The 6,248-nt window shown below is 41.8% G+C and overlaps 1 pseudogene; it reads right to left on the bottom strand.

The window, feature by feature from the left end:
• Positions 1 to 1,661: 1,661 nt before the first annotated feature.
• Positions 1,662 to 5,686, bottom strand: LOC123836455 (parafibromin-like; annotated as a pseudogene).
• Positions 5,687 to 6,248: the final 562 nt, after the last annotated feature.

Here is a 6,248-nt window from a genome sequence, read left to right as displayed (position 1 = left end):
TTTCCCAATATTCCTCTCAAGTCAGCACTATTACCATTTCTCGTTTTCAGAAGAGGAAACCCAGGCAGAGAAAAATTCAGGACCTGCCCAAGCGCCTACATCCGGCAAGTCGCAGACGTAGACTGCCCATGCAGGCTGCCGACCGTCAGCCGTCCAGGCGGGCCCTGGCTCCGTGGGGACGGCCGGGCAGAGGGAGGGGCTGGACATCGCGCGGGGGACACGCCGCTTTACAAAGTCAGGGAGTCAGGGGAGCGCTCTCTGAGAAGGTGCCATGCCTGGATAGCTCTCCGTATGCTTTGGAATTCAGAATTCTCTGTAGAGTAGGGAAGCGGGGGTGGGGGGGGCGCTTTTTTCCCATCCCACTCTCATGGTTAATTTAAAAAGAAATAAGGAGTTTCTAGCAAGTGATGTCAGCCTCTTTAAACCACCAGAAGGCCACGTTTGTCAGGAGCAGTGTCCCCAGTCACCCTGCCAAGACCAGTTCCCGTGGCTTCTTGGGAATTTTTATTTCTTCTCACAAGGATAAATTAGATTCTGTAGATGACATAATTCTCACCCATCTCAAATAGGCGCTGCACGTCATTGCTTCTTTTTAAGGTGTTAGTGGTTTACCATTGTGTGGCTGTTTCGATGCTCATATTTATGCTCCCTATTTGTTTTTTATAATTGCTATTAAACATGGCATTTGTAGGACCCCAGGAAAATAGTATAGGCATAATCTACCCAAACAGATCACGTGAAGTTTCCAAGATTTCATCTTCCCTTTCCTTTGACCTCCATATTTCAACTTTCAGTGTTCTCTTGATGCTTACCAGCATCTAAATTTTATGTGTATCACTTGGTAATAAAATTGCAGAACTATTGTGCCCAGCCTCTCTTCAGTCCTACCGTGCTTTCTGCAATTAGCAGAATCTTCAAATGCACTGTAAGAGCAAGCATGGTGGAAGCCTTCCCCAGGAATGGTGGAGCACAGCCGTGGAAGCTCGCGTCCCCATGCAAACTTATCTCTTCACTGTTACATGCCATACATTTTCATTAGGTGATCAACAGAAAGGACGTGATTGCTCAGGAGCTCAACCCTGATATTTAAATTTCTTCTCCTCGACCTTAATGAGGGCATATATCAGAGCAGCAGAGTGGGGTGACATTTACAACAGTACCACTCCATTCTGTGATTAGGCACAGATCATTCAGAGGTGAGGCTTCCAACCAGTGGCAAGCCCAACGTGTGCTAAACAGCAGTCGTCGTAATTACAAAACTCACAATAAGAATAACAAACAATAATCTTGTTTTTCAAACTGCACCTCAATTAGCAGGAGCATTCCAGAGTTGGAAGCGTGGGAGGAGTTTCTACTCTATGCCACTCCCTGAACAGGTGGGGCGGTGGGGGGGCGGGGGGGAGGGGAGGAGCTTCTGGGCAGATGAAGACATTGAGCAGAAAGTCAGGGAGTTAGGAGGAGACATCTGGAAAAGATAAAAGCCACAGAACGTTAAGTGTATGAATCAGGGTTCTCTTCAAGGCATTAAGCAAGGTCTTGTTAAAGATCAATCTGGGACCTTTGTTTGTAAGTTTTGGTAAATTCTTTAAAGCTTGAGTCTCAGCCTTTAGGGCAAGGTATGTCCATGTTTCTTAATCCAAACTCCAGAAACAGGAGGAAATTCAGAATCTCAAGTGGGATGTCTGTTTTACCACATAACTATGAATGTTTCTCAGAACTCTAAGGAAACTGATCTGTCCAAAGGAATTCTGTGAGGACTGAGTTCTGATACTGTTCAGTCCTATTTCTGAACATTTAGATCTAGACAAACTTCATCATATTTGAGACAAAAGTCTTCAAATTTAGCAAATACATCAACTGGTGATCCATCAGGCAAAAGCCATGGCTGGTCTTTGAACTGCCAGACAGGACCCTGTGCAGAAACTTCTACAACCTGGTGCTTTTCCAGGGCATGCACAGATGGAGTTGATCTCTTGAGACATGCACTCATGGGGCTGGTTTACTACTCCATAAGGAGTCCAGACACGAACCGTAGGGCCTTCTGGCTATCTCTGCTCTTTTCTACTCTGAATCATAGTTTGGTTTTTCTCATTGGCAGCCTTGTTTCTGCTTTTCACCTGATGGGACAAATTTCAGAAACTGGAGAAGGTCTTTTGCTCTGAGCCTGGTTATTAAAGAGGTGGTAGCTGCCTAACTTATGATGATTGGGATTGAAGATCCTTTTGTCTGGTTTGGAAACCTGGCTTGAGAAACTGGTCTCAGAACTGGCTGTGTTCAGGAGTCTGAGTCTTACGGGCAGATGCATCATCCTCTGTTACAGAATTTGGTGGCTTACCCTGGTAGGTACCATCATGCCAGTTTTGAAGATGTCCATTTCTTCTTCTCCTTTGAATGTTTCCTGATCATATCTGTTTTAGGCAGCTGGGACAGGATATTGGGTATATACATGGGATCCCCAGGTGCTATATTTGGGGCCAGTCACAATCCAGATACATTCCATTCTTCTCTGGGCTCTACAAATTGAAGAATTGCAAAAATATTCTTGTAAAGTAGTTTACTGTATTTCTGATCCTCACCCCAACTCTGCTGATGATATCTTGGGTCATAGTTACCTCAACATCACCCCAAAACCTCGGTTTCAGGGTGCTTATATCCTCATCTAGGTCAGTCTTGACTGCACATCTTTTCTTAACCTTCACTTTGATTGCAGCAATTTTTCCCACTGCCATGGCTTCAGACAAAGACTGAAAAGACAAAGATCTGCTCCGTTTGTACAATCCCTCCTTTGGGCCCCTCCAAACCAGCAGCTGATCTCTGTTTATCAAGGTCCACACATTCTGCATCTTCAATTCGTGGTTTCTTTGTTCCTCCTAAAACGTCACATCATTTTAACTTAAGCAGGTCCCTGAAGACCTGTTTCTGGGGGTGCCGAAGGTAATGTTGCACCAGGAGTCCTCCACGTACATCTTCTCAGGGCTTCTAATCGTAGCCATGTTTTCAGGAGCTACAGCAGGACATCAACAAGTGGATGAGAAAAATACACATTATTAAGTACAGATAAGATAGAATCCAATGGGGGGTGCTCTCTGGATGGGTTTCCTTTCCGGTCTCCCCAACCTATGTACCTGGTCTTGACACTCTGGGGTTATTAGAATGCCTGACAATCACTTTGTTTTCCTTCACACAATCTCCTTTTCCTGGCTGCCGAATGCTGGGACATGGGTCACCCACCTCAGTGCCATCTCTGATAACAATAGGGACAGCGTCCCCCCCCCCAAGTCTCTGAAGACCCCATACTATAAGGCCTCATAAGAGTATATGAGATAATCTTAACCAGGCCTTTCCCATCTTAAGGTCTTTTTTTGATAGAAGCATGGTCCAACATGCAGATCTACAATAAACACCCCCATCGAGAGGGATTTTCTTATAATTTCACACTGTGTCTAAAATTGGTCTCTTGACTACCTGCCCACACCCACCTAAACCTGCTTTTCTCTCTTTATTTATTTAAATTCAATTAATTAACATATAATGTATTATTAGTTTCAGAGGTAGAGTTCAGTGATTCATCAGTTGCATGTAACACCCAGTGCTCATTATATCAAGTGCCCTCTTTAATGTCCATCACCCAGTTACCCCATCCCCCAACCCCCTCCCCTCCAGCAACCCTCAGTTTGTTTCCTATGTTTAAGAGTCACTTATGGTTTGTCTCCCTCTCTGATTTCATCTTGTTCTATTTTTTCCTCTTTTGTCCTATGACCCTCTGTTTTGTTTCCTAAACACCACATATGAATGAGATCATACACTTTTCTTTCTCTGGTTGAATTATTTCACTTAGCATAACACCCTCTAGTTCCATCCATCTTTCTGATCAAAATAATCTTCATTTTTATAAAGGTTTGCCACAAAAAAAGGGAAGAAAGAATTGTCAACATTTCAAGAAAAATCTTATAGGCAACATCTCAGATGACTTGATTAGTCAGGTTGCATTTACATGGCTAGGGAAGAACGGGATTGCAGAAGTCCAGAAAATATTTGCAGCTTTGAAAACTGCTCTCTGGTAACCCTAATAGTATTATTTTAGCTCTTTGTGTTTGTTTTTTTTTTTTTTTAAAAAAAAAAACCTCTTTCAAGGGGTTATATGAACTTAGTAACCTCCCCCTTGCCAATGACCAGAGCAGGGTCTAACAGCCACAGATGTGGTGAGGCCAGACCTTCATGCCCTCTGGAGGAACTTCTCATTGTGCTTTTCTGGACGGCAACTTGGAAAAAATGCATTCTCCATCTCACATGACATTTGTGGAAAATTTTACTTAAGGTCCGGCCATAGAAAAATTAAAGAAGACATTGATCTTGAAGCCTCCAGATTCCAAGAGGGGAGGGCGGTGTGGCAGAGAACAGATGGTGATGTTCTAAATTAAAAGAGAATGGGACGTTGTAGCGCTGTGTTCAACTTGTCTATTCTCAAAATTTGTCTCACATTTTTATTCTTTAACTTGAATTTATTCTGCTGAACATCTTCTTCAATAATATCTTCAAACTTGCTAGAAAAAGCAATAGATTTTTTTTGTTGTTGTTATTGTTCAGGCTACTCTTTCACTGAAACAGTCCAGAGATGATTGTATTCAGTTTTATTTTTAAAATCTCCATTTATCAAATACTAGCATGCAAAGAAAACAGATGGTTTGATTTGAGGCTTCTTTTGTTGTATGCAGGCTAATGTTTTAAACATCATGCCAAAATTTGATTTGTAATTTTAAAATTGCTGTTTTCCCAGGCTGAGCTTGGGGTATTCTCAAAATTCTCAGACAGTCTCTCATGAAGGGAAAGAAAGATTTTTGCATGTGGGCTAATTCAAGAAAAGCAAGAATGTTTAAAGGACGCATTTTTTCAAATCAAAATTAAAAGAGTTTTATTGATTCCAATGGAGGAAAAAAAAATCTATTTTTAGGACATATACTACCTATTTTATCCAATAGATGAATATTCAAGTTTTCACTTCTTTTTTAGTTGGTATTGATATCTCAGCATCTTTAAAAAGAAGAAAACTTAAATTCATCTTTCTAATCTTTTATCTTTTACGGTTGGGTAGTTTTAGAGTTTATAAAACTTGTTCATACATACTATTTCATGTTGTCTTTCAATTAACCTGCAAAAAAATTATTTTTCCCATTTACAGATGAGAAAATTGAGGTTCAAAAAAATATCTTACCTAAGGTCAAAGAACATCAGCTATGGAGTTAGGGCTAAAGTGTGATTTTTATATCCACTGCAACTCTTGCAATACTGCTCTTACAGTACCTATCCTATGTCAAGTACCATTAGCACACTGGAAATAATAAAAGAATAATAATCATCTCAAACATTTATTGAGCACGAGGTGCCAGGTACTATCCCAAATACATGCATTGTTTCCTTTAATCTTTTCAACAAATCTATGAAATAGAAAATATTAAAATTCCCATTTTACAGATGTGAAAACTGAGGTCTAGAGACTTACAGAAGGGCATACATAGAAATAAGGAATTGTCACTTCTTAATCATTTAACAAGCACACACCTCTCTGTGTCTAGGTCTCAGTTACCTCCTCTGTGCTGGAGCCACTCAGGGAGGTGATCTCCGCAAGACGGAACCACCTCTGGAAGCGATGGCTTCCATGATATATGGCTGCTCGCTGTAGTGCCATTGCATTTTTTCATGACCCTCAAGTTGCCAAGATGCAAACCTAACTCAAAGAAGCTAAAGCAAAAAGGATAAAAGGATGTCTATTGACTCATCGAATCCAAGGGAGGGCTGAACAACCAAACCACGCACCCATGAGAAGGGCAGGGATGCTGCTGGTTGCAGGCACTTCTGGAACCAGGAACTTCGGTGCTGACGGAATGCTTACCATCTCTTGCTCTTACTTCTGTGTGCAGGCTGGCATCACTCTTTGTCACTACCAATGGCTTTTTTTTTTTCCCAAAGAGTAGAAATCTCAGTCACTGATAGCTCATGCAATTCATCTTTTGACTTTCACCAACAGAGAGTCTGACTTTCTTGGGTCTAGTTGGAACAAAATCCACAGAAGGGCTGATTGGCTGGGCTTATAATAAGAAGCCACCTCTGGACCAGTCCTACGTATGAACCTGCAAGAGTTGACATGTACAGCTGTGTGGTTTGTGTGCTTCACGAAGGTGCCCACCCAAAGGGCATGTGCAGATTGACACGAAGTCCATACTCTGCTCACCAAGACTTCCTGGAGAAAG

The sequence above is a fragment of the Mirounga angustirostris genome, unplaced genomic scaffold (assembly GCF_029215605.1).
Source record: "Mirounga angustirostris isolate CCGP_5_RB_7025 unplaced genomic scaffold, mMirAng1.0.hap1 SCAF_8, whole genome shotgun sequence".
Classification (NCBI taxonomy): Eukaryota; Metazoa; Chordata; class Mammalia; order Carnivora; family Phocidae; genus Mirounga; species Mirounga angustirostris.
The sequence above is the reverse complement of the archived record's forward strand: the minus strand, read 5'-3'. Positions and strand labels throughout refer to the sequence as shown.